The following is a 10224-nucleotide window of genomic DNA, read 5'->3' as shown; positions in this document are numbered from 1 at the left end:
GCCAAATCACCGTGACGTCACCATGTAAACAAATTTACTTCCGGGTACCACTTGGGGAAGGCGGCAGGTTTAAATGTGCGTGTTGTCAAATACAGTACATGCTGTCAAACCCTCTCGTTGTTTTCAGCCGACTACTTTCAATTTAAATGGTTAAATGGTTGGTAAACATGCTTGTCCGACGTATCTAGCCTTTCTTCTGTGTTTGTTTTATGTAGTGTTAGCTAGCTAATAGCGTTTGTTTGTCTGTCAAACTCGCTGTTTTTTTGCAGTCGTTAACGTTACAGAGTAACCTCGCGTCACTAGGCTCTTCTCGGCGAGCCTGGTACAGACAGAGATACTGACGCCACGTCAATTTAATTTAGCTTCAAGTCTACTCTAGTCTGGTCCAACAGGTAAATTAGCTAGTCTGGTCTCCACTAACGTTAGTGAAAGTGTTGTTATGAATGATATTAAACAACAACACAACACGGACGAACCATTTTTGTCTTCTTTGTCTGTTTTTGTCTTCAAAACGTCAGTTTGTGCCGTTCACCGCCATTATAATGTGTGGACCCAGGGGTACCCGGAAGTAAATGTAAACATCCCGGTGATTTGGTCTTAGTGAACCACATCTCTCCTTTTACAACATATCATGCAGTACTACACAGTCAGGTAAACAGTGCCCTCTAGCGAGATGGAGTGATAGAACACACTACTGAAGAAGACAACAAACAGACTTTGCTGTGAGGAGCTGTCAGAAAGTTTCACCTGTCTCTCCCAACTACTCTCGTGAACCAGAGGCAAGACACTAATACCCGGGGCTCGCATGTTTGTTGCTGTGTGAGTATAGTGAATCTGTGCATGTGATAATTTCCTTAAAAATCAGTGAAGCGTCTGAATGTGGGTTTATTGGGGAAACTATTTCCAGGGAGGAGGTATTGGCTGGACAGGCTTCAGGAAGCGGGGTAGGCAAGTGGCGGTGCTGCACAGGTATTTTACTGTTTGTATTTTGTTGTTTATTTTATTGTTTGTATTTTGGTATGGATGTTTTATGATGACTGTCATAATTATTTGCTGTATTGTGTCGGTGGGTTAATGGGTTGTGGTTCTTCCCAGCGCCGGTTGTCTTAGCGGTGGGTCCTGGGGACTGGCAGCTGCAGAGTGGGGCCCCTATTCTGCTGTAGTCTGGTGAGCATGACTGCTATGGCTTGGGGAGTGGGCTGGCAATTTATTCGTGTAAATGTATTGATGTATATGTTGTGTGCTATGTCTATGTATGTTCATGTTTTCCTGTTGTGTTGCAATTTGAGGTGTGGGTCTGCTGTCTTTGCCGACTGTGGTTATGTAACCCTATAGCACTGTTGCACAGAGAACACATTGGGATAGTCTGCTTGCCTCTCTTTCTATCAGTCGAAATTGTGATATCAATGATTGTGAATAAAATATTACTTTTGATTAACCATTCTAGTTTGACTGCTTGCCTTTTAGAGGTCCAAGACCTGCTCTGCATTTCTTTACAAGGTCACATAAAAGTATTAAGTAACAACAACATTTGCCTAAGATATACACTACAGAGTCAATGCCCAAAAGTACCTGAGTAACCCGGTACTTTTGAGTAACCCGGAAAATATGAGCCTACGAGGAGATTTGAAGGCAACCTCAGTGTATTCCGGATGCAGATGCCACCCTCTCGGTGCACTGTTAAACCATTTGCTACTAGTTAGTGAAGAGCACAAACCCCCACCAACGCAGCACAACTGGGATACCGGTATATATATTTCGACCATATTGTTCTAGACTAGAACATGTGATTATTTGTTATATAGTAAGGCGACAATGAGGCATGCGCAGTACTGGTGCCAGTGTTGGAAGAGGTAAAAAAATGTGTCCATCTGAGGAGGACAAGTGTCCATTTCAATGCCAACAGCGACCCCATGTGGACACTAGGATCATTTCAGATGGTGAGATGTAAACATGTTGCTCTCCAGCTCAGTGGTTGCTCTCCTATGGTTGCTCTGCTACCAGCCTTATGCATTGAAGTTGTCCGATGATGTTTATAAAGCACACACAAGTCCTTTATAATCAAAGAGGCAAGGACAGCTTGTATTACACAAGATCTTTAAAAGACCTTTAAAAGAAAAAAAGCGATCCCATGGTTTATTGAGGGTAGAATTTTGAGTTATAATAGAAATGCCTCTGTGCCAGCAGAGTCTAATTTTGTAATTACAATTATGTAAGCTAAGCTGCTCAGTACTGGTGTGTTGCAATGATTGAAATACCTTCTTAATGTCAAGTCACATTTTGCCTTGCCTTCTGTCTTTCATCTATGTAAACTAAGCATTATGCAAAGATGTCACTGTTTCACTGACATGCCACAGCGTATCAGATTAAGGAAAGCGTACATTTGTGTTCCAGGGCCGTATTCACCAGATTGAGTATGCAATGGAGGCAGTGAAGCAAGGGTCTGCAACAGTCAGACTCAAGTCCACAACCCATGCAGTCCTGGTTGCACTCAAGGTACAATACACCAACTTGTCCATCAATAATACTCTGGTGCTGTTTGGTTCATCTCCTGCCTTGGCACATTGCCATAAAAAGTTGTGTGGTTTCATGAAAGTGTACCCATATACAGTACTATTTACCTGTTTGTTATCTATAAGCCTGCTGCGACATGTACATTGAGGGAATCAAACACTTGGGAATTTGGTCCGGTTGAAATGGGAGCATAAACACTGTAAATTAAATTTGGGTTAACCAAATATTCGTATTTAACTCTCTGGTGGATGTGCTGTTCCATTCTATTTCAGTGTTTCAGAGTTGGCTTAAAAGGCACATTGTCATCTGTAGTCCTTGACCAGATGCCATTATGGCTACCTAGAGCTATTCAATACATGAACAGTAACACACTAATCGGAGGACACAAGAAGTGGGAGTATCAGTTACTGGACAACACTTAAGGAGATAGAAGATAACTCATGCTTGTTGTGTCATGTTTCCTTTTCTCTACAAGAGAGCCCAGTCTGAACTGGCCGCCCACCAGAAGAAGGTCCTCCATGTCGACGACCACATCGGTATCTCCATAGCCGGACTGACCGCTGATGCCAGACTGCTCTGGTAGGTCACAGCTACACCCTCCTCCTTGATGGCGCAGGCCAGCTTTATTTTCAGTGAAGCTATATGTTCAGAAAGATAAATTGATTATAGTATATTCTTATATTCCAACCCCCCTCTCTCCCATCTGCCTCCCTCCCCACAGTAACGTCATGCGTCAGGAGTGCTTGGACTCAAGGTTTTTCTTCGACAGGCCCCTCCCCGTGTCCCGTCTCGTCACACTCATCGGCAGCAGTATCCTCTCAATTGTCAACTTGAATTTCTGTAATAGAGGAAGTGTCATCTCATAACTATTATTGTATACGCCCTTTTTACTGTTTGTAAACGGCGATTACGTATTTTGTGGGCGGAGCCAAACTGGTTGCAGAAAGTTACACCTAGCGGTTCAGCTGTCATAGAAATATGGAAGATCCGGACGCCTCCTCCACGTATTTTAAAGCTTCGCCAGCAACAGACAGGTTATCTTACACAAATAAGCTAACTCTTCCAATGGGGTGAGGTTTGATTGACCCATTCTGGTTGACCCGTACTCACTGTCAGGATGGGTCTAGGATCCAATACATCGCCAAAGTTGCAGTGCCGGACATCGTCATATTCCGAGTGGGAATGTCCAGCCTCTATACACATACGCCACAAGACGTCTTTTCCTTGTATTCCGGGGATCTCTCTCGTTTCGGCTTGAGTTCCGGAGAGTTTTGGATACCGCGATGCGTGCGCCACTAACCCTGTGGCGTCCGCTCTAAAAGGGATTATAGACGGTGTAGTACATTAACACCAGCTACCATCTGGTACGGTGGCGCAGTTGGTAGCGCTGTTGCCTCACAGCTAGAAGGTCCTGAGTTCGATTCCCGCCTGGGACGCTGTGTGGGCGCTGGAGTTGTGACCCCATATCTTCAGTGCCTACTGCCCAGATGGGCTATCTCGTCGAAAGGGCCTTTCTGTGTGGAGTTTGCATGTTCTCCCCGTACCCCCCGGGGGGTTCCTCCGTACACAACCCCCCACTAAAAACATGCAGAAGATCGTCATCCGACCAGTGACGACAACATCTGAACTTGGTTCAACGATGGTCCCCGGGCGCTGGAAAGAAAAAGCGACCACTGCTCCTGGCCTGCCCCCTGGAGGAAAGGACAAGCCTGGATGGGTCAAATGCAGAGGACATATTTCACCGGCCACCGTCAGCATGAGTGTGTGTTGTGGCCGCATGCATGTGTTGTAGTGTGTTCGTGTGACAATAAAGACGGGCTTCCGTCTGAAATCGTGTTTTTATCTAAATGCAGGTGTATTTTAGTTTAGCCTGTGCGTTTGTCAACTCTACCAGCCAGTTTGCCAAGTAATTAACTCATTTTGAGGTTCAAACACACGTCTAAATATACACTTATTTGCAAAGAAATGTGCCCATGGATCATGGTCACCATGGACCATGGACAATTCACCATGGACCATGGTGAATTATTGGATGAATCGGCCTCTGTGGTTTGAGTGAAAAGATGGTTTCCTGCTCGGTGTCTGAGCTGTGAACAAGCAATGCTCTCCTCTCCCCCAACAACTACTGCATTGTGAATGTGCCCCTGAGCAAGGCACTTAACTGCAACTGCTCTAGTGGCTGTGCTCAGTCAAATAACCTTTTGAAAAATAAAACTTAAGCCTAGATGTCAGCAGTGAATGATCCTTGACCAGATATTCAGAAACCCAAATTCCAACACAAAGGTATGGCAGGAGGCCCTATGGTGTTGGACTGCTCATCGCTGGCTATGATGTAAGTTTGTATTATCATGGACACGGTTAAATGTTTTATTTCATTTTTATTTTCACCATTGAAAGAATTACTTTTTAGGTACTGTAATTGTGGAAGAATAAGGCTTATTAGGATTTGTTATGCAATATAAAAATGTGATCATAGCTGACATCAATTTCTCTTGCCTCGCCCAGGACATGGTACCTCACATCTTCTAGACTTGCCCGTCGGCCAACTATTTCGACTGCAAAGCCATGTCCGTCGGTGCGCTCTGTCTGCATGCACCTACCTGGAGAGATCCATGGACAGGTTCATGGACTGTAAGAAGAAACTCATAGTTTTATTTGTGGGGATGTTTTTATGGCATTTATTTTCTTTTGTCACTTACTGTAATGTTAACAGATTTTTTTTAACCTACAATTACTGGCAAATGTTGTGTGCTTGAGCTGTTGGCAGTATCAGGCCACTATAAAAATTTAGGAAGTTATCAGTGTTCTTATTTATCAGACAGGCACTAATTTCTCATAGTTCAAGTATGAATATTCACCCAAACAACCTTTTTTGATAAGTGGTTATGGAGGTGCAAAAAAAAATCAACCCAAAAGAAGACGGGGATATGTCAGTACCTCTATCTGCATCTAACCAGGAAGGTCTCATAGAGATACAATATCTCTTCTGCCAGGCAGTCCTGCCCAAGATAGGCAGCACAATTTAAAAAGGTTTCACAGACAGAGGCAAATAACACCACAAAAACACAACAACAACAAACAAGTACAAAACATACAAGGATCAGAGGCAAAAAAAAGAATAATGGAACATAATAGCACGTTAAACGCAATTACATTGTTCTGTAAAAATGGAAAACTTACTGATTGACAAGTAAGAAGACTCGCTTAAGAACCAAGTATTGGGATTGTCTTTTCACCCATGCCATGCTATGCTTATTTATTGTTGTTATTATTTTTTACAGGTAACCTGAATGAGCTGGTCCAGCACGGCCCCCGGGCTCTCAGAAACTCTCCCCTCTGAGCAGGACCTCACCACCAAGGTACAGCAGCTCCAAACGCCAAACCCCACATACACAGCAGATGTTGTCTTTGTCCAGGCCCTGTAGCCACATCCTGCTTACATGGGAGACATTTGTGTTGGTCAAGATTCATTTTAATAGCCATAGTGAGGCATCTGATGACAAACGAGGAATTTGACTTAGTGCAGTATTGCAGTGCAGCGAACACATCAAAATCAGAAGACGGAGCGAGACACAAAACCATCTCAAATGACTGTGCTGTCCTGACCGTGATGTCACGTGACTGTGCTGTCCTGACCGTGATGTCACGTGACTGTGCTGTCCTGACCGTGATGTCACGTGACTGTGCTGTCCTGACCGTGATGTCACGTGACTGCTGTCCTGACCGTGATGTCATGTGACTGTGCTGTCCTGACCGTGATGTCACGTGACTGCTGTCCTGACCGTGATGTCACGTGACTGTGCTGTCCTGACCGTGATGTCACGTGACTGCTGTCCTGACCGTGATGTCATGTGACTGTGCTGTCCTGACCGTGATGTCACGTGACTGTGCTGTCCTGACCGTGATGTCACGTGACTGTGCTGTCCTGACCGTGATGTCATGTGACTGTGCTGTCCTGACCGTGATGTCATGTGACTGTGCTGTCCTGACCGTGATGTCATGTGACTGTGCTGTCCTGACCGTGATGTCACGTGTATCGTAACCACTCTTCAAGATAGGGCCATGAAACAAAAAGCAGAATGCTCACTGGGGCCACGGGATAAATATGAAAGCATGTCCTTGGCACGCATGATGTTGCAGTCTTCCTCAGTCAATTGAAATGAACCACTGTACAGGCCGCTTCATAAGTACAGTATATTACTGTCCAGCCGCTTCCTAAGTATCAGAATCGGCTTTATCAGAATCAGAATAACTTTATTGATCCCCGAGAGGAAAATTGAGTCATGCTACAGTTGCTCGCACTCAGATGTGGAAAAATATGAACATCGAAACATAAGAGGCATAGGAATATACCATAAAAACAATAAAATATAAGTTAGGTAGCCTATATACAATGAAGTGTCACACATATGTGCCTTCTCCTACAATCCTTATCAAGTACCATTTAGTAAAAAAAGTGAAATGCGGTATGTGAGGCACACGATATTATATTACATACAGCACACAGCAGTGTGAGTGATAGTAAGTAATAATAATAAAGATTAAGGTGCATTTGGGTCCAGTCAGTAAAAATGGAACAGTAACAGTGTGGATTATTTTATTATTGCAGTAGTTAGCAGTTATTGCACAATCAGATATATATTAGCCAAAGTTTATTTTAGTTTATTTATTTTTTCTTTTGATGGGTGGAGAGAGTCCAAGGCTATATACTGTTGTTGACTTGACTCAGAGTGTCTGACGCTCTGAGGGAGGAGTTAAAGAGTTTGATTGACTTCCTGTGGTGCATCTGGGTGGAATCAGTCTTGTACTGAAAGTGAAGCACTTTTAAAGTGCTCATGTGTTCCACCAGCTCGTCATGGAGTGGGTATTTATTGACCAAGTATGTACGGTACTGTACACATACAAGGAATTTGAATCCGGTTTGCGTTGTTCTCAAAGTACTCACACAGAAAAAAGTATGTACAAGTTAAAACAAACAAGGCACGGGTACATTTAAACATTTACAAAATTGTGGTGTAAAGTGTCTATTTTAAATATGTATATATCAAAGCAAAAAATGAGCTGCTTAGAGTTTTAAAGGTAAATCAATTTAATAAGAAGTAATTTGTACCTGCGTACTTCACAGTTAACAAACAGTGTACATCTTCAAATAGGTGAAGATGTACACTTAGGTGAAGACCACATAGGTGAAGACCCTCGCCTAGGGTGACAGCGACCCTGCAGTACTCCCCCTTGGCCAACAGAATCAAGCGGAGCCTGCTCAAATTCTGGAGAGTGCTACAGGTTCATGATGTCTTCGCCACACCCCCCAGGATCGCCTTCTCCCGAAATCAGAACATTAGGGACTGTCTAGTCAAGACGCTTGTCACCCCCAACATAATAACACAAACCACGATCGATTCCCGTCCTCCCCCTATAGGTCATTTCCCGTGCGGACACTGCGCTTGCTGCCCACAGACCACCAAGGCTAAAACACTCACTTTCCCCAACGGACACACCGTCCATCTCAAACACCTCACCACCTGCGCCTCGCAGGGAGTGGTGTATGCCATCTCTTGCCCCTGCCCGCTCTGGTATATCGGGAAGACCTTGCGTCCGTTACGCACACGGATCACAGAGCACAAGAGCGCGCTCCGGCGCCAGGACACCAAGGCCCCTATTGTTGATCACTTTATTCGACATGACCATAGTGTTTCAGACCTCCGCTTCTGGGCCATAGACATTGTCAAACCCCACCCGAGGGGTGGCGACCTAGACAGGACGCTTCTCCAGCGCGAAGCGCACTGGATCCACAGGCTGGATACCTCCGCTCCTAACGGACTCAATGAGGAGCTGGACCTTGCATGCTTTATTTAGGGAGATCTTGAAGTCTGTAGTATTGGAATGCCTACTGTTATGCTATATTTATATTTATATTATTCATTAATTAGATGCATTACTCTGTGTGATTCTTACATCATATCCTTGCGTGATTTTGCTGATATGTTTGGCATCAACATCAACATGATAGGACCTGCATTTTCCTACAGCATTATTGATGTGACATGTAGCCTATTTTTGCATTAGTATTTTTGTAATATATCATCATGTATGAATCTCTGCTAGTTCTGTCTACCCTAGTAGAGCAGACCATTTCCTCTGACGTCAGGGCTCTGCCCCCTTCACGTCACTCCACACTACCTGTGCCACGTAGGCTATGTTCTCTATTTAACCTGGTGCGGTGGCCGACGCCCTCCCATACAGCCTGATGAAAACCAACGGTTGAAACGCGTTGCGTTTGTGTCTTGCCCGTATCACCTATTTGAAGATGTACACTGTTTGTTAACTGTGAAGTACGCAGGTACAAATTACTTCTTATTAAATTGATTTACCTTTAAAACTCTAAGCAGCTCATTTTTTGCTTTGATATTATAGTTGCCTGCTGAGTTGCTTTGGTCCACACCTTTTTGTGCGTTCCAAATATGTATATATGAAACAATGTATATGTACAGTATATATAGTACAGTATATTTCCCATTTTTCAGAATGTTTCCATCGGCATTGTGGGGAAAGACATGGAGTTCACCATTTATGACGACGATGACGTGGCTTCCTACCTGGAGGGGCTGGAGGAGAGGCCACAGAGGAAGGTACTGAGGGGGCTAATGTCAGTTGGGAACAGGGAACAGTTTTCCATGTGGCCATGTAATAATTACTGTTGTATAGACAGATGGGATCAGTCTCCACTTAAGAGTTGAAACGGTATTAATGTCACGATTATAGTGACCAAAATAATCACGTTCTCAGTATCTATCATCGCAGCAATGTATTTGTGGGGTCTGAATTTTCAGCATAAACTATATTGAAAACTCAGACCCCACAAATACTTATACACTCACTGAAATCACTTCACCAAGGCTGCGCAACTGCGTCTGGGAAACTGTTGCTAAAAAGCCTTGACATGCTTGTGTGTCAAAGCCCTCGCCAAATGTGCCGAGGGGTGCGTACGGTTTTAATGATCATGAACATTTGAAACATAATGCTAACCGTCAGGAATTTTATCACAGTTTAAAATGGTAATCGTTTCACCCCTATCTGTATTAGAGGGCTTATCTTTTTAGACATCACTCTGTTGGTTATATTGATTGTTTATTTTGTTTGGGAATATGTATTTCTCTTTAGAAGGACAGATTTCTCTTTACAAGACTCCCCCCTTCCTTCCCAATCACCCCATGTTACCCCATGTTTGACAGTGTTTGAATTAAAATGTTTGATGTAGGCCATTTGGATGAAAGAATATTCTCTAGTATAAACATGATTGATGGAGAGGTTGTGGCCTCTGTTTCTCCTGTGTGACACCAATGCTTTTCTATTTGCTTATTGACTCAGGTTGCCCAGCCTGTAGACGAACCCGCTGCCCCAGATGCAGCTGCTGAGCCAATGGAGCACTGACACAGCCCTGTCACTCAACCAGTCAGCCAATGATGTCCTTCCTGTATCAGTGGGGGGTGGGCACAATCTCCAACCTGACACTTCCTGAAAAGCCACACAGCAGTTCTTAAAGAGATGAAAGATGCTGTTGTGAATGTGATGTGCCACTTATTAAACTATTAATCAATGCTCTCTGCTAACATCACGTGATGTTGCTTTTGTATGGGTAGAATGAACCATTCTACAATATACTATTTTTTCTGAATTGCTGCTTCTCTTACTTTGGGCAAAGAAACTATT

General features: G+C 43.8%; 1 pseudogene across 1 annotated transcript; it reads left to right on the top strand.

Annotated features, from left to right (window-relative positions):
- Positions 1-631: 631 nt before the first annotated feature.
- On the top strand, positions 632-9945 carry LOC310771014 (proteasome subunit alpha type-1-like; annotated as a pseudogene). The gene is made up of 10 exons: positions 632-646; positions 1111-1167; positions 2395-2496; positions 2990-3093; positions 3236-3324; positions 4776-4846; positions 5020-5145; positions 5796-5873; positions 9039-9143; positions 9883-9945. The product of its transcript is annotated as a proteasome subunit alpha type-1-like (transcript).
- The last annotated feature ends 279 nt before the right edge of the window (positions 9946-10224 follow it).

This window comes from Poromitra crassiceps, assembly GCF_964638095.1.
Source record: "Poromitra crassiceps genome assembly, contig: HAP1_SCAFFOLD_305, whole genome shotgun sequence".
In the NCBI taxonomy this organism is placed as follows: domain Eukaryota; kingdom Metazoa; phylum Chordata; class Actinopteri; order Beryciformes; family Melamphaidae; genus Poromitra; species Poromitra crassiceps.
This window is presented reverse-complemented; position numbering and strand designations above follow the sequence as displayed.